The 24,299-nt window shown below is 36.8% G+C and overlaps 3 pseudogenes; 1 reads left to right on the plus strand and 2 right to left on the minus strand.

Moving 5' to 3' along the window:
• Window positions 1–961: 961 nt before the first annotated feature.
• LOC124973172 (transmembrane protein 18-like) lies at window positions 962–1,396 on the minus strand (annotated as a pseudogene).
• A 1,662-nt stretch (window positions 1,397–3,058) lies between these two features.
• Window positions 3,059–23,327, plus strand: LOC124973165 (DNA-directed RNA polymerase II subunit RPB2-like; annotated as a pseudogene).
• LOC124973116 (renal cancer differentiation gene 1 protein-like) lies at window positions 15,808–16,147 on the minus strand (annotated as a pseudogene).
• Window positions 23,328–24,299: the final 972 nt, after the last annotated feature.

The raw sequence follows: 24,299 nt of genomic DNA on the forward strand, positions 1-24,299 counted from the left end.
CACTGGGTCCTTCAGGGAATGTTTCTCTATTTGTAGTGCTGCACTCAGAGCAAAATAAAGGGTGCACAGTCTTGTCCACACAGTCCAACTTCATTCTTCTCCTCACATTAGCAAAAGTGTGATAAGCGAAGTAGCCCCACTGTTGGCTCAAAAGGCCTAACCTCATGGGACCCAGCTGTTAAGCTGAGATACATGCCCAGCTCCTGGTTTCAGAAGGCCCAGGCTCAGGGGACTGGTCACTACATGAGATATGCCCAGCTTTTCAGAGGACCCAGACTCAGGAGATGGGCCATTACATGATATGCCCATCTGGTGGTTTCAGAAGGCCCAGGTCCAGGGGACTGGTCAGTATATGAGATATGCACCATCTTTTCTAGACCTGCTTTAAAGGCCTCAGGCAGAGTAGATGTGGGGCCAGCCAGCACTCTGTGCAATCCTCCCGGGTGGGGACACAGTCCATCCCTGCAGGATTTCAGCAGCACTCAGGCTCCACTCACTAGTTGCAAGCAGCACTCCTCCTCCAGTGACAAGCAAAAGTGTCACCAAACTGTCCCATGTCCCTTGGGGGTAAACCTGCCCTCAGTTAAGAGCTATCCTGTAGAGCACAAGATGCAGGGCAATGGTCAGGTGATTGACCTGTGTGCAGGACAGCACTATCGCTGGGGTTCCATGCCAAGTGGACACTCTACAACTGACCATAGAGTCCTGGAAGGATGCACAGGGTCCTCCTGTGGCTTAGCCTGAGAGACCAGGCCTGCTAACCAGTCTGGCAGACCAGGTTCAACAAACACATGAGGGTACGATCCATGTTGGTTTGAGAAACAACTTTAGTGTGTGCTCCAGTGCTGGAGCCCCAGAGAGGAGCATGGTTTCACACCACGCCAACTGAGGATGCCTGGGCATCACTGCACAGAAGCCACCATGGCCAGGAAGACCAACAGAGCCCAGCACTGCCACAAGCCTACTCTTCCTTTCTCCTCTTCTTCTCTTTTCTTTTTTCTTGTAAGTTCTTCATGTCAGTCATCACATTCAAAGTCTTGTGTACCCACAAAATCACAATGAGCAGCAGCGGAGCTGAGAACATTACAGAAATGAACATCCCCCTGGAGTCAAAATACTGGTATTTTGAAAACAACCAAGGCACAGGAAATGGCAAATCTGTAGTCTGTACCTCTGGGATGAGAAGCAGGTGAGGAGCAGGCAGAGCACATGGAAGACAGCCAGCCCCACCAGCCATGGTTCTCTCCAGTCTGTCTACTGTTAGGACACACAGTTAGTAATGTAGGGCAGGCTAAAGTCTGGACGCTGCTTTCTCAGGGGGCCAGAGAACATAGCCAGCTGTGATCACAGCAGGGATGCTGATGGGGAAGGAGCTGACTGAGAAGCCCGACGTCATAGTGCCCGCAAGGCCCGCCCTCACCACCACTGCCAAGCTGTTCCAGGACAACATTTTAATGAAGTACTATTCTTCAGTTTTTAATGAAAATAGTTATGATTCAGTGTCCTGAAGTAATGAAATATTTGTATAGTTTTGTGAAGATGTTTCATCTTAAATTTTTCATAACAACCATTTTTATTTATATTAGGCCATGCCTTCCATGTGATTTTTATATATCAGTAGATGTCCCACATAGTTGAGAATTTTTTCCTGCTATCCCACACTCTACTGAAAGAAAATGCCCCAGCCACTTAAAAAAAAAAAAGAAAAAGAAAGAGGCTGGGGCTGTAACTCATTGGTAGAGCCTTTGTCTCACACATTTGAGGCACTAGATTCAATCTTCATTACCATATAAAAATAAACAAGTAAAGATTAAAAAAAAAAAGAAAAGAAAATGACTCATTCTTAGGTCGTGCTTTATACAAGGATGGTTGTATGCTTTGCTCCCTACTGTAGTATCTAACTTTTTATTGGTGGTCATAATTGATTTGATGAGGTTAAACCCTTGATAAAGTGTCAGCCATTTTGTAGTCCTGTCAATGATCTAGGTGATTTGATGATGCAAAAATGGGAGACTGGTTATCATATCTCAGAAAATTGATGTAAGGATCCAAGAGAGTCAGTCAGTAATTCTAAGAAAGACTCAGGTATTAAATGTCGATGTCACAGGTGGAGGAATTGAAACAGATATGATGGGATACTTCCTGCTGAGGGCTGATGAGGCAATCCAGTTTTTAGGGTTGTTCTAGATCTTAGAACTCTCCAGCCTCTGATGCCTAACTGTAGCTTTCCTGAGTGGTGCTGGGGAGTCATGTGCTGAGATTTCACTTGCATTTTTTCTCTGTCTTATGTGTTTCTTTCCCTGTCCCTTTCCTGTACAAGGGCCTGTTCCTTGTGACTAATAAGGTCCATCCTCCTCTTGGACCTTCTAATTTCTGTAACTACACTACTAACTCATCTCTCACACATGCTTCACTTTTATCACCAGTCATTTGCTGAGTATTTTCACTAAAATGACTTACTCTCATCTCTCCTTTAACATATTCTAAAGAGAACTAATTATCTTTGTTTTTGTTATCGTTTTGGTGCTGGGGTTCTAACCCAGAACCTTGTGTGTACTAATGAGCAATATCCCGAAGCCCAGAACTAATGATTTTTACCTAAAATTCATATGCAATTCCTATTTTACTTTTATTTTTTCTTGTTCTTGTTTTTTTTGAACTGGGCATTGAACTCAGTGGCACTGTATTTTATTTAGAAACAGGGACTTACTGAGCTTTTATGGCCTAAGCTTCTGAGGCTGGTTTTGAACTTCCAATCCTCCTGCCTTACCTCCCAAGCCACTAGGATTGCAGGCATGTACCACTGTTCCTGGCACCTATTTTAGATGTTAATATCATGATCCTTCTTTTATTCAAATTAAAATTTTTAATATTATATTTTGCTCTCCATTTTCTTTGATACTTTTTTCAAGAAATGTTTTAAGAGGTTGAATAAAATTTGTCTATAAAATACTTAGTGCTGACATTATTCTTTTTTTAGCAACCTCATAATATCTTGTTTAGTGGTTGGCACATAGTGATTGTTTCTTAAGAGTATTTGAATTGAATTATAATGAGAATGAAGAAATATGCTAGAAAACAAACCAAGCTGAAACTCATTTTTGGACTTCATTATTTTCCTAGTTCTTATTTTGATAAAAAAGTCTTGGCCATACAACAGTTGGATTCTTTTGATGAATTTATTCAGATGTGTCTTCAAGGAATTGTGGAAGATGCTCCACCTATCGACCTACAAGCTAAAGTTCAACATGCTAGTGGAGAAGTTGAAGAACTGGTAAGATGGTTATTCTAGTAAGTTAATAGTTTGAAGTTTCAGCCCTGTTTGCACTTGGATTAAAGGTTAAAAGTCAGTAAGAGTTTTTAGCAGTGTACTTACAGCATCTTTAGTCAACTTCTAATTTATTGTTACTAGAGATGTGTTTTTGTAAGTAAGTCAAAACCCTAATCCTTATGTAGATGGGGATATTTAATATTTGGGAAGAAGGAACTCAAAGATGAACAACTAGGAGAAGCAAGCCAAAAATAATTACTTTAGATAATTTTACTTTTTGTCTCTTTTCCCCCTTCCAGTTCTGGGGTTTGAACCCAGGACCCTGTATATGCTAGGAAGTCACTCTCCTTCTGAGCTATGTTCCAACCCCTTTTTATTTTATATTGAAACATTCTTTCTCATTGAAAAGGCTGTCCTCAAACCTGAAAACCATCCTGACTTAGACTTCCAAGTAGCTAGGATTACAGGCAGTGCCATCATGCCTGGATAAGAAAAAGTGTTAGGAGGACTTTTTCTCCTGATTTTTGGTTATTACATGGGATGCATTATCATAACAATATGAGACTGAGAAAAAGAAAACCACAAGCTGAATGTGGGGGTGCCTGTCTGTAATCCTAGCTACTTCTGAGGCTGAGGCTGGAGGATCTCCAGTTTTAGCCCAGCCTGTGTAACAAGGGGAGACCGTTCTCAAAGTACAAATAAAAGACAAAAAGGAAAATCATCAAAACTTATTAGCCCTTTTTATTTTTTTCAGTTCTTTAAAGTTTTTTTCACATATGTGCATTTTTTAAGTTTGTTAAAATTATAAGTTAAAATTGTAACATTGTTAAATGTATGATTTTAGTTTTATATAATGGTTGTAAAGTCCAAAATAATGCATTGACTGTCCCCAGTTTTAGAGATGTAGAGAGGCAACTGTGGGATATTGTTGGACTTTCATTAACAGGAAAAACTGTAAAGCAAAATGAGGTAGAGTTAGCTAGTGGGAAAAGTGGTTATTTCTTGCCATTTCAGTCTTATTTCTCCATAGCTTATATTAAGAGGACTGGTTTGTTTTCATTATAATTGGACATCCTACACAGAATTTTGCTCTTAACAGCAAAAGTAATTGAATTTTCAGGGGCTGTGATGGAAAAAGGAACATAAGATTTCTTTTGTTCTCATTTTTTTCTTCATGGTTTATGCATAATTAGAGAGATAATAGTACAACAGCATATTCAAAGTTCCAGTAGAAGTGATCTGTAAAGCTTACTTATCAGAGCTTAATAGAAAAGAAGAGCAGAGGAAAAAAAGGCTTAGGCATTTCCACAAGAAAGTTTTGATGTATTTGCTTTGAGAATGGGATTGGAACCACTGCAATCAACCTCTAAATTTTAGTTTATCTTCTCCCCACATCCCACCCCATAATACTAGGTATTTAACCCAGGGTCTCACCTGTGGTGAGGCAAGTCCTCTACCACTGAGTTTTATTCCCAGTCCTCTTTATTTCATTTTGATATAGGGCCTTAATGATTTGCCCAAGCAGTCTTTGTCTCAGTCACTCAAGTTGCTGGGATCATAGGTGTAAGGAATCTGGCCTCCCAACCACCTGTCAATCTGCGTTCTGCCCACCTCTCCCATTACAGGAATTTCTGGCTTACATTGCTGTAATCTTCCTGCCTCCCACATTACGTTTTAATATGTCATTGGTCCATCAGTCAGTCTGTAATAATTCTCCTCCGTGATTGGTTTCTCCCAGCCCGCAAAATTCCAATATCTGAGGAGAAACCATGCGCCATGTTCTTCTTTTCTTCTTTCCTTTTCCCTGAGTGGACGCAAATCATCCACATAAAATAAAAGTTCCTCGTGTGAGACCTGTGTCTGCGGAGCATTTTTCTGGGAGCTATCCTAACCGTATCTGCCCCTAACAATAGGTGTGTGCCACTGCACCCAGCTCAGTTTCTGTTTTTGGTCTTACTGGATGATAAGATGGAGCCAGATTGTCAGAGATTTTGGATGATATGAGGAATTGTTGAAATATTATCAGAGAATATGCATAAAGCATTATTTAAGAAAGGTCACCTTGGAAATGGTATTTACTTGAAAGGGAAAGAGGCTGGAAGTAGTTGAAAATCTTAGAATAGTCTAAGATAGTTTCCTAAACTAAAGTGACAATGGATATAAGGAATGGAGGGTTCCTTCCCCTTGGTTCAATACTCCTACCTATTCTCTTTTCCCTTTATCTACTCCAGCTTGGGAGCCTTGGATATCAATAATTTTCCCTTAGGAAAGGGTCTGCTTAGCTCCATCTTCTATGAGATTTGATGTAGAGAGAAATCCTGTATCTGTTTCTCTCTGAAGAGTTATATTCATGGATCTTGTTTAGTTAGGCAACAGATGTTTAATTGAAAACTTTTATTTGTTTGTATTTTGCTGTGGGCTGAGCTATAGTCAACCAGGATTGGAAGTGCTTAGTACTTTATACAGAATGAGAATGATTAGGATTTCTCTTTTGGTGTGTTTGTGTGTGTGTGTTTGTGTGTCTGGTACTGGGAATTTAACCCAAGGGGGTTTTCCACTGAGCTGTATCCCAAGCCTTTTAAAATTTTTTGTACAATTTTGAGACAGGATCTCACTAAGTCCCTTAGGAATTTGCTAAGTTGCTGAAGCTGTCTTTGAACTTGCCATCCTCTTGTCTCAGCCTCCTGAGTCACTGGGGCTATAGGTATGTACCACTGTGTCTGCCCTTTTATTTTTTATTTTTATTTTTTTGGTTGTTTAATGGAAGAGTTAGGTTTATTTTTCCTAATATTCTATTGATTAGATTTGAGAACTTCTAAATGTCAATTTATTTTTGTTCTCTGGTCATTTTGTACTTTTGACCTTAACCAGAGAGAGGGGTATGAAACTGTACAGATTATTAATAAAATTTATTTTGACTGATATAAACCTGTATGCAGTTTTCATGTACCTATGGAATATTAAGTCATTTTATTTCTGCCTTAAAAAAGCAATTAGGTGTAAAGTTATACATATATGTAGTGTGTATATTGACTTTGAAGAGTCCTCATATCAATAATTGATTAATTTTGCCAGTTTGAAGAACTAATTTTACTTAAAATATTAATGTCATTTATTAAGTCAGAATCAATAAAGTGTATATGGGAAAATTTATTTGTCCTTTTCCTGTTTCTTGTTTAATTTTAGCCAATGTATTTGTTGAAATTTGAGCAAATTTACCTCTCCAAATCTACCCATTGGAAAAGAGAGGGTACTCCTTAACTAATGATGCCAAATGAGACCAGATTAAGAAATCTCATGTAATAAATATATATTTTTATCATCAGCTGTTAATGAAATAGAATTCAGAAAATATGTGTTAACCAGGTGAGGATTTATGTTTTAGCAAATACCCTACTATTGCTCAACTGTGACCTACTTCAATTTTCAAAGGTATTCTGCTCCACTTGATGTTTACATAACAAAAACAGTCATTAAATAAGGTGAAGAACAACTTCAGACTCAGATCAGAAAACTTTTATAGGAAAAATTCCAATTATGATGCATTAAACTTGCTGCCTGTTGAATGACTTAACAGATCATGATCTGTGTGAGTTAAATGAATGTCCCTTAGATCATGGTGGCTATTTTTTTATTAATGGATCTTAAAAGATATAGTAACATTATTTTGAAACATTACAAAATGACAGTTAAAATTTAAATTATTAAATTTGAAATGAAAAAGTAGACTTTCATACAGGGTAGCCAGAAATTGGATTTAAAATTATTTATGGTGTGACAGCTAAACTTAAGCTTTATTTAGATGAATATAATTTTATAAACTAGCATTTCTTCATTTATTAGAGTTATATATTTTTACAAAGCATTTAATGCAAAATGGAGTTTTCAAAGTTCAAGAATTGCTGTTTCTCTGTGAACCTTTATGATCAAGTTAAATTAAGGTGCACATTTCACTCTTTGTACTTCAATGACCTTTTGGTTTCATGGCTATAACTTTCTTATGGCACATATAGGTTCTGATTGTCCAATAGAAAATGGCAACAAAAACAGTATGTGTCTGCCAAAAAGGATTCTAAATATGACTCCACAGGAGAGTGGAGGTCATGTCTGGAGAATTCTTCCCGACCTACCAGTACTATATGGGTTAGCATGCTGGCAAGAGGAAGGCAGGTATGGTCTGGGTTATGATATGTTTTTTTTTTTTTTCATTCCTTTGTGTCTTGTTTTGCATTCTTAGTCAAAAAAAGGTTCTCTGGAGCATGTTTTTGGTATTATGTGTTAGGTTTTATTAATATTACCATGTAACATATTACTCCAACAGCAACATTTATCATCTTGTACTTTCTGTGGGTCAGCACTCTGGGTGCAGTTTAACTGGGTCCTCTGACTGAGTGTCTCTCACAAGGTGATAGTCAAGGTGTTTGCCTAGGCTGCAGTTATCCCAAGCATATTCACAAGGTTGTTGACAGGATTCAGTTCTTTACTGGTCATTGGACAGTTTCAGGTCTTTACTGGCTGTTGGTTGGAAGCCTCTCCGTTTCTTGCCATTTGTTCCTCTCCATTCAGCTGACACAGAGAGCAAGCACAAAGAGCCATAGAGCAAGGCACAGTGACACAAATGAATAATTCCAGCAACCTGGGAGGCTGAGGCAGGATGACCTTAAATGTGAGTTAAGCCTGAGAAACTTAGCAAGACCTTGTCTCAAAAATAATAAAGGGGGGAGGTTGGTGCTAAGGATGTGGTAGAATGCCCACAAAGGCCCACATAATCCCTGGTATGGGGAGAAAGTGCTGGCAGAAAAGCAAGAGAGTATAAGCAAGATGGAACCACTCTTATATAGCTTACTCAGGAATTCTATCATAAACTTTTATTTTTCTTTGTGGTACTTGGGAATGGACCCAGGAGTGCTCTACTACTAACTGTATCCCTATTCCTTTGAAAGAAATTGGAAAGAGAAACTTGTATGTAAGAGGCTGTTTGATAGTTTTGAAGTGGTCTTCAAACAAGAAGGTACTTCACTATTTTATTTATTTTTTTTGGAAACAAATGGAATACATCTTGTTTCTCTGTTTCTACATGGTGTAAAGGCATACCATTTGTGTAATCATAAATTTACATAAGGTAATGTTGTTTGATTCATTCTGTTATTTTTTCCCTTCCCTCCCACCATTCCCACCCCTCTATTTCCTCTATACAATCCTTCCAACCTCCATTCTTGCCCCCTCCCTAACCCTAACTCTAACCCTAACACTAACCCCTCCCACCCCCCATTATGTGTCATCATCCACTTATTAGAGTTATCATTCATCCTTTGGTTTTTTGAGATTGGCTTATCTCACTTAGCATGATATTCTCCAGTTTCATCCATTTGCCTGCAAATGCCATAATTTTATCATTCTTTATGGCTGAGTAATATTCCATTGTGTATATATATATATATATATATATATATATATATATATATATATCACAGTTTCTTTATCCATTCATCAATTGAAGGACACCTAGGTTGGTTCCACAATCTGGCTATTGTGAACTGAGCAGCTATGAACATTGATGTGGCTGTATCTCTGTAGTATGTTGACTTTAAGTACTTTGGGTATAGGCCGAGGAGTGGGATAGCTGGGTCAAATGGTGGTTCCATTCCTAGTTTTCTAAAACTGCTTTCCAGAGTGGCTGCACTAATTTGCAGCCCCATCAGCAATGTATGAGTGTACTTTTCTCCCCACATGCTCACCAAAACCTGTTGTTGCTTGTATTCTTGATAATCACCATTCTAATTGGGGTGAGGTGGAATCTTAGGGTGGTTTTGATTTGCATTTCTCTTATTACTAGAGATGTTGAACATTTTTCCATGTTTGTTGATTGCTTGTAGATCTTCTTCTGTGAAGTGTCTATTCATTTTTTTAGCCCATTTGTCGGTTGGATTATTTGCATTCTTGGTGTAGAGTTTTTTGAGTTCTTTATAGATTCTGGAGATTAGTGCTGTATCTGAAGTATGATTGACAAAGATTTTCTCCCACTCTGTAGGCTCTTGGGAATCAATCTCATGAAAGAGGTGAAAGACCTCTACAATGAGAACTACAGAACACTAAAGAAAGAAATTAAAGAAAACCTTAGAAGATGGAAAGATCTCCCATGTTCTTGGATAGGAAGAATTAATATTGTCAAAATGGCCATACTACCAAAAGTGCTATACAGATTCAATGCAATTCCAATTAAAATCCCAATGATGTACCTTACAGAAATAGAGCAAGCAATTATGAAATTCATCTGGAACAATAAAAATCCCAGAATAGCTAAAGCAATCCTTGGCAGAAAGAGTGAAGCAGGGGGTTTCGCAATACCAGATCTTCAACTCTACTACAAAGCAATAGTAACAAAAATGGCATGGTATTGGTACCAAAATAGAAAGGTGGATCAATGGTACAGAATAGAGGACATGGACAAAAACCCAAATAAATACAATTTTCTCATACTAGACAAAGAGGCCAAAAATATGCAATGGAGAAAAGATAGCCTCTTCAACAAATGGTGCTGGGAGAATTGGAAATCCATATGCAACAGAATGAAACTAAACCCTTATCTCTCACCATGCATGAAACTAAACTCAAAATGGATTAATGACCTCAGAATCAGACCAGAGACCTTGCATCTTACAGAAGAAAAAGTAGGTCCAGAGCTTCAACATGTCGGCTTAGGACCAGACTTCCTCAACAGGACTCCCATAGCACAAGAAATAAAAACAAGAATCAATAACTGGGATAAATTCAAACTTAAAAGCTTTCTCTCAGCAAAGGAGACTATCAACAATGTGAAGAAAGAGCCTACTTCACTATTTTAGTCAGCCTTTTTGTGCTGTGACTAAAGAACTGACCAGCACAATTGTAGGGGAGCAAAAGGTTGGGGGCTTATGATTTCAGAGGTCTTAGTCTGTAGAATTCTGGCTCCATTCCTTGGGGCTTGATGTGAGGCAGAACTTTATGGCAGAATAGTGGGGCCCAGGGAAACAGCCTACATGTTGATCAAAAATCAGAGAGAGAAACTCCACTCACCAGATACCCAAAGACACGCCCCCAATTTCTGCCTCCTCCAGCCATACCCTGCCATTTCAGTTACCACTCAGTTAATCCCTATCTGGATTAATTTACTGATTAGGTTAAGGATATAACTCAATCATTTTTTTTCCAAATCTTGAATTGTCTCACACACAAAATTTTGTGGGACATCACATCTAAACCAAAGCACTCACAGATTGACTGATCTAATATTTAGCTTTTATTCTGTACTTAGCTTTTTCTGTATTTGTCTATTCATGTCCTTGCTCTTTTACTGCTCATCTATTGTTTTCTTCCCAAGACCCCCCAACCCCCAGTGGGGAGGGGATAGGAAGGTATCAATTTTATTTGTATTCTTTGCCAGCCAAAAGTCATTTCCAGGTGTGGTATTTGTTTAATTGTTAGAGGATCTTGACAGGCAGATGGATGACAATGGAAGTTCTATATGGTTTAAATGACCAGGTTGTCTATAAAATTAGTTAACTTACTAAAGAAGTTTTGAAAAGCAGTTGTAGGAGTTTCTTCAGAGTATGGGAAGACTTGATTTTATGAAATGTATGAACTTAAATGGTTTGCTTGCTGTCTCCCATTTTTTGGGGGATTAAAATTTTGTTTTTGTTTGTTGTATTAGGGATTGAACTTAGAGGTACTTTACCACTGAACTATACCCCTCTCCCTTTTTATTTTTTTATTTTGAGACAGGGTTTTGCTAAGTTGTGGAGACTGGTTTGGACTTTGCCAAGGCTGACCTCAAACTTATAAACATCCTGCCTCATTCATCTGAGTAGCTGGAATTTAAATGGATTTCTTGGTGCTTTTATATTTCTCTGAACTCTTGTATATTTGTGTTCTAATGGTATTTTATTTTTCTAGGGTGCAAAAAAAGTGCTATTGGTCAGCACATATATCAAACAAGAAGTTCCCATCATTATTGTGTTCAGAGCATTAGGTTTTGTGTCTGATAGAGATATCCTAGAACATATTACTTATGATTTTGAAGATCCAGAGATGATGAAAATGGTAATATGAAAACAATATGTTCATAGTGTCTGGTAAGAAATTTAGAGGTACTAATTGTGGCTAACCTTAAAACATAGAAGAGCTGGGTGTGGTGGTGCATGCCTGTAATCCCAGCAGCTCCAGAGACTGCGGCAAGAGGATGGAAAGTTCAAAGCCAGCCTCAGCAACTCAGTAAGACCCCAAGCAACTCAGCAAGATCCTGTCTTTAAACAAAGTATAAAAAATGACTGGGGATGTGGCTCAGTGTTTAAGTGCTCCTGGGTTCAATCCCTGGTCCCAAAACAAACAAACTCTAAAGCAGCAGAAATCTGAGAAGAGCAATTTGACTGTCACAAATTTCATATGTAGTGAAAGTCTTCCCTGTCTAGACCTCTCTGCTGACAGTTCCATACAAAATAGACATGAAAAGTAGAGACAGCCAAAAGTTCAATGGTAGCCTCATGAAGAAAGCAGTAAGAAAAATTATAAAAGTACACTAGTCTAGTGTAATTTAGTAAAAAGGGAAATTGAGTAGTTGATGCCTATAATTCTTTTTATTTTGAGGAAAAGAAAAACCTTTTGTTTTGTAGGAATTTCAAACTTAGAGAACAGGTGCTAGAGTAGTGCAGAGAACTCTGTATTCTTCACTCAGATTTAGTTGTTAACTTGGCTACATTTGCTTTATTATTCTATCTATACATACACATGACTTTTTTTCTGGACCATTTGAAAGTAAGTTAACAGGTATTATGCCTCTTAACTCCTAATACTTTAGTTTGTTTCCTAAGATCCAAGATATTCACTTACATAATCATGGTATAATTACTAAAATCAAGAAATTTAATGTAGATGTAATAGTATGAATATGCAGATCTTACTCATGTATTTGCTAGTTGTATTTGCTAGTTCTTCCCATCCCTTGTGTAGGGGATTGAATTCAGGGGCATTATACTATTAAGCCACAGTCTCATTTGTGTGTGTGTGTGTGAGTGAATGAGTGAGTGTGCCCAGTGCGGGAGATCAAGCTCAGGGCCTTGAGCATGGTAGGCAAGCGTTCTACTGCTAAGCCACATCCCCAACTCCCATATCTTTTTGTATATTTTGAGACAGCCTTGCAAAGTTCTCTAGGCTGACCTGGAACTTGGAATCTTCCTGCCTCAGCCTCCTGAGTGCCCCACCACACCCAGCTCCAACAATATCTTTAATAGTATTTTTTTCTTAGTTCAGAATCCAATTCAGAATCATTCATTGCATTTTTTTTGTTTCTTTGTTTATTTGTTTTGGTACCAGGGATTTAACCCAGAAGTGTTTTACCACTAATCTACATCCCCAGCCCTTTGAGGTGGTTCTAAGGTTTTTATAATTCCTTGATTTTCTAAAAACACTTACATATTTGATTAGGTTTATAGGAATATTTTGTGTGTTATTAAGTTAAATGAGAGCTGACTCATTTTGAGGTGAAAATATGAATTTGAAAATTCTATATAAATTATTTGACAGGTAAAACCTTCTCTTGATGAAGATTTTGTCATTCAAGAACAGAATGTTGCATTAAATTTCATTGGTTCAAGAGGGGCAAAGCCTGGCATTACTAAAGAGAAAAGAATTAAATATGTAAAAGAAGTCTTACAAAAAGAAATGCTTCCTCATGTTGGTGTTAGTGATTTTTTTGAGACCATAAAAGTGTATTTCAAGCTGGGGAGAGAGTTCAGTCAGTAGAGTGCTTGCCTTGCAAGCACAAAGCCCTGGGTTCGATCCCCAGCACTGCAAAAAAAAAAAAAAAAAGAAGTATATTTTTTGGGATATTTTAAATTTTTTTGTTTTAAGTTCTCTACTAAGATATAGCTGAGATAGGGTGTTTTTCTTAAAGCTAAATGTAAAAATGATGTTTTCTGATAAATATTATTGGGGGAGAAAACAAAAACAAATTTTTTTCACTTCTTTTTTCTTTTATTTTTTTAAGATATATGGTTCATAGTTTACTTCTAGCCACTTTGGGTGCAAGAGAACTAGATGACAGAGATCACTATGGAAACAAAAGATTGGATCTTTCCAGGCCACTACTTGAGTTCTTTTTTAGAGGGTAGGATGTTACAGAAGGAAATTGTTGAAATAAGGAGATTGATTATAGATTGTTTCATTACATGTGGAGTTGCTAAACCATCTTGGTACCATATTATGTACCTCTGAAACTTGCTATGTTCTCTTTGCTACTTGCTCAGATTTAGTTTGTGTTCATATCTGGGAATGATGTTTGTAAGCACAGTGTATTTCTTGTTTATGTTTGTTTATTTATATTTTTTAATGCTGCGATTGGACCCTGGGGCATTTTACCACTGAACTACATTCCCAGTTCTTTTTATGTTTATCTTGCTAGCTGCTGAAGCTGGCCTTGAACTTGTGATCCTGTTCCTTCAGCCTCCAAGGAGCAAGGATTGTAGGCATGTGACACTGTGCCCAGCAGTGCATATTTTCTTTATTCCTCTGGTAACCTTGAGGAATGTGTGAGAAAATAATACATTGCCTTGATTTTCTTTCTTCTTTTTTTTTCTTTGCAGTGCTGAGGATTGAACCTGGGGCCTTGTGCATGCAAGGCATGCACTGTAGCACTGAGTTATATTCTCAGCCATGCATTCATTTTCTAAGTGCTGATGCTGAAATTTTTATTAGTCTTGTTTTGTATCTTCTCTTAAAGTATACACACATGAGCTAGAGGAAAATGCATGAAAATGTTAGCAGTGATCATTTCTTTGAGCATTGGGATTTTACATTTTTTTCTTTTTCCTTTTGGTACTGGGAATTTAAGACAGGGGACGTTTACCACTGAGTTATATCCCCAACCCTTTTAATTCTTTGAGACAGAGTCTCACTAAGTTGCCCAGAGCCTTGCTAAATTGGCTAAGGCTGGCTTCAAATTTGTGATCCTCCTGTCTTAGCCTCCAAATTTGTTGGGATTATAGGCATGCACCACCACACCTGGCTTTTCATTTTTCCAGTTATTTATTTATTTATTCATTAATTATTATTATTTATTCATTCATTCATTATTATTATTATTATTATTTGTTTTTTAATAAGTTTATTTTTATATATTTTAAAACTACAACTTTCATAAATTTAAAAGAAAAATATTTTTATGATACTGAAATGAGCATCTCTTTGGTATAAAAATCACACAATATGTGTGATCTTGAACTAAAAAAATTAATGAAGATCTATGACCTAATATGCTGAACAAAACTATTCTTTGCCCATTCATATGTCCCCTTGAATTGTCTCCACTCTGTAGCTCAGGAATATACTTCTGGACACATCTTCATATCTACATAGAATTAAGATGCCACATCAAATATGTTTAAAATATTATAATATAGTAGAGCATCAAAGTTGGCTTAATAGTTGACACATAACACAAATCACCAAAAAGCAATATAAGATACAGGACACATAAAATAGAACACTGTCACTGAGATCAATAATATGTCATTTAAATTTGATACACTGGAAACAAAGCAATTTCTTTAGAATTATTATGTAAATAACTTGCAACTTAGTACTGAGTCAAAAATTTGATAAGGTTTTCTTTTTTTTTTTTGTGGTGCTGGGGATCGAACCCAGGGCCTTGTGCATGCAAGGCAAGCACTCTACCAACTGACCTATCTCCCCAGCCCCTGATAAGGTATTTTAAAGCAAGCAGTCAACAATACAAAAATGTAAAATACAGGAAATATTAACAATGAGAGCAGTTAACCATAGAAATAAACAGGGCAAAAGCATGCATTCTCTCTTGACATGCTTTCATTTTCTGACATGCTTTTTTTAAAAAAGCATCTTCATAGGTTAAAAAAAGTTGTATTTTTAAAAACTACTAACAAAGTTCAAATCCCCATTGAAAAAAAGAATGTTTACCTTCAAGTCAATGAAGTTCAGATTCATACATTTTTAGAGAAACAATTACAGTCTTCATGCTAAAAATATAAAGGAAAAAAGCTTTTAATTATGTTTGTCAAGTCTTTTATTCAACAAGGATTTAGCAAGTGTTGTGTGACACTGTTTCAGGTGCTAAGGATATAAAAACAAGACTCAGTCATAGGTTTTGGAGAATTTACCCTAATGGAGTTGGATCTAGCATGGCAACCTTAGTTAACTCCTTTGGACCATAAAATGAAGCTCAACTTCAAAGTCTACCATTCTTGCATATTGATCTGTATAGTATGCTACTGGTAGCACTATTAACATTAATTTTCTACTGATGGAATTAACTTCCATAAAGAATTCTTTGGAAGTTAGAGGTCAGAAAGTATTTAAAAATAAATGAATACTGGTCTGCATCAAAAATATCAGTATTCTTCTTTCATAAAATCCAGAAAAAATTCATTCTGAGTATAGAGAACTGCTGGAGAGAACATCCTATTTTGCAATACATGTGCAAAAAATTTATGTTAAGAAGGATGTTACACTGTCCAAATCAGGTGAAATCAGTTGTTAGGTTTTAAAGAATCAAAGCCTTCTTTCAAGTGGTCCTGCCAAGTTTTTAAGGAAATGTGCATTTTCTGTACATTTGAGGGTAAGCTCTTTCACTTGAACTGATCCTGCAGATGTGGCTTCAAGAAGTTTGGTTAGAGAAAATGCTGCATCTTCGATCTGCAGCTCCACTTCCCTCAGTGGGTCCACAGTTCAGTCACTGCTTCTGCTTGAAATTGGCCAGCCCAAACTCACTGGGACACTGGGGGTGTATGCTGTTGAGACATCTGAAGAAGGAGAGGAGGGAGGCAGTGGGGGAGGTGAAGAAACATGAAACTCCTCATGGTCAATCATAGGGAAGGGCTGGTACTGCAGAGCCGGACATAAAGAGCAAAACTGACACCCTTTCGCCCACATTAAAAAAAAATATTTTTAGTTGTGGATGGACACAATAACTTATTTATTTTCTTATGTGATTCCGAGCATACAACCCAATGCCTCACATGAGCTAGGCAAGCACTCCACCACTGAGCCACAATCCCAGCCTTCCCTATATTTTTTGTTGGTGCATTACAGTTGTACATAATGATATTTGTTGTTACATATTCCTTTATGAACACAATACAACAATGTAATTTGGCCTTAAATTTTATTCTTGATGTTTCTATATTTCCCATATTTTCTATAGTGAACTTTCAGAAAAAAATAATTTTAACAGCAAAACACATATCATTACAAAAATATTATTAACATTAGTATTTTGCACAGGTTTTGTCACTTTGTTATAAATTAGTATTTTTCAGCCTTTTTTGTTATTGTACTATGGAGACATTTTTGACACATTTTCTTAATTTCCACATAGGTGTATATACTATGTATTTGTGTGGTTTTTCTTTTTTTGTTTTGGTTTGGTTTTGTGCCCTGCCACAACCATTTTCACCCCCTTGTAGGCAATATTGTCCTTCTTAAGAATGAATTTTGATCCATCAAGAAGGGGAGGCATTAAGACTCTGGCTAAAACAGAGCTGTGGGTAAGTCTCTCCCACCAAGTGAAGCTTGGCCCGGGCATCAGACCTGGACAGGGGCAGCTTCTCAGAGCAGAGCAGGACAGTTAGAATCTTCCCCAAGCAGCTATGCCCCCTCCAGGAGCAGGTTCCTTCCACAGCCAGCTTCTCAGAGCAGTCCGCCCATTGAGAGCTTTTCTGCACAGAGTGAGCTCCAAGCCCTGCACCCAGAGTCAGGCCCTGGCCCACAGGCAGCTTCTGGGACCAGGTCAGGGCAGCCACAGACTTCTCCAAGCAGCCCTGCTCCCTCTAGCAGCAAGCTCCTTCAACAGCGAGCTTCTTGGAGCAGACCGCCCAGTGAGAACTTTTCTGCACAGAACCAGCCCCCGGCCCTGGAACCAGTAGCAGGCTAGGGACAGCTTTCTTTGGAAGCACTGAATTATCAAGTTCCTCCAAGACTTAAGGATACTGAAGGCTGAGAGGTGATTTACTGGAAATCAACAGGGACACTATAAGCCAAAGAGGAAATCTGCAATATCTCAGAGTCCCACTGATATCTGACCAATATGAGAAAAAAAGGGAAGAAAATGTCCCAAACAAACCTAGATATATCAATGAAACCCAATGACAGCACAACAAAGAAAATGTCAGAAAGGGAGTTCATAAAGTATATAATTAAAACAATCAGGGAAGCAAATGAGGAGATGAAAGAGCAAATGCAGGCATTGAAGGAGGAGATGAAAGAGCAAAAGCAGGCATTAAATGATCACACCAATCAAAAGTTAAAAGATCAAACACAGGAAGCAAGAGATCATTTCAATAAAGAGTTAGAGATACTGAAAAAAACAAACAGAAATCCTTGAAATGAAGGAAACAATAAACCAAGTTAAAAACTTCATAGAAACCATAACCAATAGGATAGAACACCTGGAAGACAGAACCTCAGACATTTAAGGCAAAATATTTAATCTTGAAACAAAGTTGACCAAACAAAGAAGATGGTAAGAAATCATGAACAGAATCTACAAGAATTATGGAATATCATGAAAAGGCCAAATTTAAGAATTATTGGGATTGAGGAAGGCTTAGAGAAACAAACCAAAGGAATGAACAATCTATTCAATGAAATAATATCAGAAAATTTCCCAAATCTGAAGAATGAAATGGAAAACCAAGTACAAGAGGCTTATAGACCTCCAAATATACAAAATTAAATGAGACCCACAAAAAGGCACTTTATTATGAAAATACCTAACATACAAAATAAAGACAGAATTTTAAAGGTCGTGAGAGAAAATAATCAAATTACATTCAGAGGGAAACCAATAAGAATATCGGCAGATTTCTCAATCCAGACCCTAAAAGCTAGAAGGGCCTGGAACAACATTTACAAAGTCCCTGAAAGAAAATGGATGCCACCCAAGAATCTTAAACCCAACAAAAATTACTTTCAGATTTGATGACAAAATAAAATCCTTCCATGATAAAAAATGATAAAAGAATTTACAAAAAGAAAGCCAGCATTACAGAACATTCTCAGCAAAATATTCCATGAGGAAGAGATGAAAAACAATGATGCCAATCAGCAATGGGAGGAAGTAGCCTAAAGGAACACCCAAATAAAGGAGAAGCAAATCATGTCAAAAAACAAACATGAGTCAAATGACTGGGATTACAAATCATATCACAATAATAATCCTGAATGTTAATGGCCTGAACTCATCAATCAAAAGACATAGACTGGCAGATTGGATTATAAAGAAAAATCCAACAATATGCTGCCTGCAAGAGACTCATCTTATAGAAAGAGATACCCACAGACTAAAGGTGAAAGGATGGGAAAAAGGATACCAGGCACATGGACACAGCAAAAAAGCTGGAGTAACCATCCTCATTTCAGATAATGTGGACTTCAAGAAAAAACTAGTCAGAAGGGATAAAGAAGGACATTACATACTGCTTAAGAGAAGCATAAATCAGGAAGACAAAGCAATCATAAATATCTTTGCCCTAAACATTGGCTCATCCTTGTACATCAAACAATTCCTTCTCAATTCCAGAAATCAAAGTGACCAGAAAACAATAATACTAGGCGATTTTAGCACATCTCTCTCACCACTGGATAGATCTTGCTATCTTGATAAAAAACGTGAATAAAGAAACCATAGATCTCAATAACACAATCAACAATTTAGACTTAATGGACATATATGGAATATACCATCCAACAAAGAACAAATACACTTTCTTCTCAGCAGCACATGGATCCTTCTCCAAAATAGACCACATTTTGTGCCACAAAGCTACTGTTAGCAAATACAAGAAGATAGAGATACTACCTTGCACTCTATCAGATCATAATGGATTGAAATTAGAAATAAATGACAGAATAAAAAAAGAAACTTCTCCAATACCTGGAAATTAAATAATATGCTAATATATGATGAATAGATAACAGAAGACATCAGGAGTAAAATAAAAAATTTCTTAGAAGTAAACAAGAACAAAGACATCATATCAAAATCTCTGGGACACTATGAAATCAGTACTTAGAGGAAGATTTATATCATGAGAGGCATTCAACAAAAGAAGTAAAAATCAACAAATAAATGACTTAACACTACAGCTCAAAGCCCTAGAAAAAGAAGAGCAGACCAACACCAAAAGTAGTAGAAGACAGGAAATAGTTAAAATCAGAGCCGAAATCAACGAAATTGTAAACTAAAGAAACAATCAGAAAAATTATCAAAATAAATAGTTGGTTCTTTGAAAAAATGAACAAAATTGATAAATGCTTAGCCACACTAACAAAGAGAAAGAGGGAGAAAACCCAAATTACTAAAATTCGGAATGAACAAGGAAATATCACAACAGACATGCGTGAAATACAAAACATAATTAGAAGCAATTTTGAAAATCTATATTCCAACAAAACAGAAAACCTCGAAGACATCAACAAGTTTCTAGAGACATATGAATTACCCAAATTGAAAAGAGGAGGATATACATAACTTAAATAAATCAATTTCAAGCAATGAAATAGAAAATGTCATCAAAAGCCTACCAACAAAGAAAAGTCCGGAACCAGGTGGTTTCTCAGCCACGTTCTACAAAACTTTTAAAGAAGAACTCATTCCAATACTCCTCAAAGTATTCCATGAAATAGAAGAGGAGGGAACCCTCCCAAACTCATTATATGAAGCCAATATCACCCTGATACCTAAACCAGACAGAGACACATGGAAGAAAGAAAATTTCAGACCAATATCCTTAATGAACATTGACACAAAAAATCTCAACAAAATTTTAGCAAATCCCATACAAAATCATATTAAAAAGACAGTGCACCATAATCAAGTTGGTTTTATCCCAGGGATGCAAGGTTGGTTCAACATCAGGAAATCAATAAATGTCATTCACCATATCAACAAACTTAAAGTTAAGAATCACATGATTATTTTGATAGATGCAGAAAAAGCATTTGATAAAATACAGTATCCCTTCATGCTCAAAACACTAGAAAAAATAGGGATAGTGGGAACATTCCCTAGCATTGTAAAGGCCATCTACGCTAAGTCTGTGGACAATATCATTCCAAATGGTGAAAAACTGAAAGTATTCCCCCTAAAAGCTGGAACAAGGCAGGGATGCCCTCTTTCACCACTTCTATTCAACCTTGTCCTTGAAATCTAGCCAGAGAAATTAGACAAACCAAAGTAATTAAAGGTATATGAATAGGAAAAGAAGAATTCAAACTATCCCTGTTCGCTGATGACATGATTATATATTTAGAGGAACCAGGAAATTCCACCAGAAAACTTTTAGAACTCATAAGTAAATTCAGAAAAGTAGCAGATTACAAGATCAATGTTCATAAATCCAATGCATATTTATACATAAGTGATGAATCTTCAAAAGAGAAGTTAGGAAATCTACCCCATTCACAATAGCCTCAAAAAAAATAAAATACTTGTGTATCAGTCTCACAAAAGAGGTGAAAGACCTCTACAATTAGAACTACAGAACACTAAAGAAAGAAATTTAACAAACTTTACAAGATGGAAAGATATCCCATGTTCTTGGATAGGCAGAATTAATATTGTCAAAATGGCCATACTACCAAAAGTGCTATACAGATTCAATACAATTCCAATTAAAATCCTAATGACGTATCTTACAGAAATAGAGCAAGCAATTATGAAAATCATCTGGAAGAATAAGAAAGCCAGAATAGCTAAAGCAATCCTTGGCAGAAAGAGTGAAGCAGGGGGTATCGCAAAACCAGATCTTCAACTATACTACAAAGCAATAGTAACAAAAACGGCATGGTATTGGTACCAAAATAGACAGGAAGATCAATGTTACAGAATAGAGGACATGGACACAAACCCAAATAAATACAATTTTCTCATACTATACAAAGGGGCCAAAAATTTGCAATGGATAAATGATAGCCTCTTCAACAAATGGTGCTGGGAAAACTGGAAAATCATATGCAACAGAATGTAATTAAACCCCTCTCTCTCACCCTGCACAAAACTCAACTCAAAGAGGATCAAGGACCTCGGAATCAGACCAGAGAGCCTGCATATTATAGAAGAAAATGTAGGTCCAAATCTTCAACATGTTGGCTTAGGATCAGACTTCCTTAACAGGACTCCCATAGCACAAGAAATAAAAGCAAGAGATAACAACTGGGATAGATTCAAACTAAAAAGATTTCTCTCACCAAAGGAAACTCTCAGTAATGTGACAAGGCAGCCTACAGAGTGGGAGAAAATCTTTGCCACTCATACTACAGATAGAGCACTAATTTTCAGAATCTATAAAGAACACAAAAAACTCTACACCAAGAATACAAATAATCCAATCATCAAATGGGCTAAGGAAAAGAACAGACTCTTCACAGAAGAAGATGTACAAGTAATCAACAGGCATATGAAAAAATGTTCAACATCTCTAGTAATAAGAGAAATGTAATTCAAAACTACCCTAAGATTCCATCTCACCCAATTAGAATAGCTATTGTCAAGAACACAAGCAACAATAGGTGTTTGTATGATGTGGGGAAAAGGTACACTCATACATTTCTGGTGGGGTTGCAAATTAGTGCAGTCACTCTGGAAAGCAGTGTGGAGATTCCTCAGAAAACTTGGAATGGAACCACCATTTGACCCAGCTATCTCACTCCTTGGCCTATACCCAAAGGACTTAAAATCAGCATGCTACAGAGATACAGTCACATCAATGTTCATTGCTGCTCAATTCACCATAGCCAGATTGTGGAACCAAACTAGATGCCCTTCAATTGATGAATGGATAAAGAAACTGTGGCATATATATATATATATACACACAATGGAATATTACTCAGTCATAAAGAATGATAAAATTATGGCATTTCCAGGCAAACATATGAAATTGGAGAATATCATGCTAAGTGAGATAAGCCAATCTCAAAAAACCAAAGAATTAATGATCTCACTGATAAGCGGATGATGACATTAATGGGGGTGGGAGGGGTTAGCATTAGGGTTAGGATTAGTTTTAGGGTTTGGGTTAGGCAGGGGGCAAGAATGGAGGAAGGAAGGACTGTATAGAGGGAGAGGAGTAGTGGGAGGGGTGGGGGGAAGGGAAAATGGCAGAATGAATCAAACATTGCCCTTTGTATATTTATGATTACACGAATGGTATGCCTTTACTCCATGCATAGAGAAATGAAATGTATCCCATTTGTTTACAATAGAAAAAGAAAGAATTTTGTAGATATTAACATGTTTAAAGCAATAACATTTTGTCAATATGTTAAAGCATTTGCTGAACGAAGTGGGAATCTATGCACAGAAGTTTATTGATCGAGGAAAGTACTTTAACTTGGAATTGGCAATTAAAACAAGAATAATATCAGATGGATTAAAATAGTCTTCAACTACTGGAAACTGGGGTTTCCAAAAGAAAGCTCATCAAGCAAGAGCTAGAGTATCTCAGGTAAGGGTGTCAACTATGACTACAGGATTCATAGGAAAAAGGTTATAGGACTAGTAATTTCTTTATTTCATTTACCCTAGGTCATTTTTATTTTTATTTTGTTCTCAATATGAAATCACTAGAGGACTTAAATTATGAAACTGATATTTTTCTTTAGCTATTAGCATAACAAAGAGGAACCAAGTTTTTGACTTACAGTTTAGAAACTCAAGATAGTTAATAAGAGTAGCTACATGGGTGGTGAGACAGTATGTGGTAGTAAAGCTTTGTGTATTAAAAAAATTCCAAAAAAGAATAATATTAAAAATTACATATTAGAAGCTGATCCAAAGAATAAATAGGTATCCCCTTCATTTTTTGGAAATTTCGTGCTACTTCAGAGTTTTTAATGTAGTGAATGCAGTTGCTAATCTCAACTGGAATATTAAGAAAAAGTTTTTAAAAGGCTCATTAGGCATTTTTTAAATACATTTTTATATTTGCTTTACTTTTTTCATTTTTGTTAATTGTAGATTGAATCCAGGGTGTCAAACTATATTTAAGTCCTTTTTTATTTTTTATTTTAATATAGGACCTTCCTACATTGCATAGGCTGGTCTTGAAATTGGGGTCTCCCACCTCAGCCTCCCAAGTCCCTGGAATTACAGGCATGTGCCACTACACCCAGTGTCTTTTTTTATTTTAATTTGATACAGGGTCTTGCTAAATTGCCAAGACTGGAATCAAACTTGAGAACCTCTTGTCTCAGCCTCCCAAGTTGCCACAATTACAGGACTGCACCATCATGTCATATATATATATATATTTTCTTTTCCTGTGAAATTTTTAAAGCTATAATGTACTTATCTATCTTTATGGGTTTATGGGGTATATACTCCCTTTTGGGGTATATTGGTTTTACCTGATTGATTTGGCATTCAGACAGCAAATTCATATTCCTAAATTCTAGATGCTCTATGAAATTCTAGGATATTGCACATAGCAAAGTTAATTTTCTGGTTCCTTTTAATGCATTAAAAATTTCAGTAGTATAGTTGATGTTTTTGATGCTGGGTTCACAACTTGAATAAGTCTCTGTACCAACCCTCAAGGAATTCATCAGCATCTAGCAGAGTAACATTCATTTATATGAAGCTCCTGTACCCTGAGGTTTGATATGATAAATGATGCCATACTGCAAAGTCAGTTCAGTGAATTATTATTGGATCTTGTGATATGTCAGGTGCTTTCCTACATTGTAGAGCTGGAAAGATGAATAAAACAAGATCCCTAACCTTTGGTAGTTTACTACATACACTTGTAGATGGATGTGAACAGGTAATTGCAACATGGTACAGAATAATACTAAGAGACCCCCACACCTGCTCTGTTGGAATGCTGGAGAAAGGTTTTATCACAACTTTAGAGGGTGAAAAAAAGTCTTTAGGTGGTAACATCTGAGCTGAATCTTGAACCATAGCTGGGAAACAGCACAAGGTGGAGAGGAGGGTAGAAACAGCAGCTCACAGAAAAAC

The sequence above is a fragment of the Sciurus carolinensis genome (assembly GCF_902686445.1).
Source record: "Sciurus carolinensis chromosome 14 unlocalized genomic scaffold, mSciCar1.2 SUPER_6_x, whole genome shotgun sequence".
NCBI lineage: Eukaryota > Metazoa > Chordata > Mammalia > Rodentia > Sciuridae > Sciurus > Sciurus carolinensis.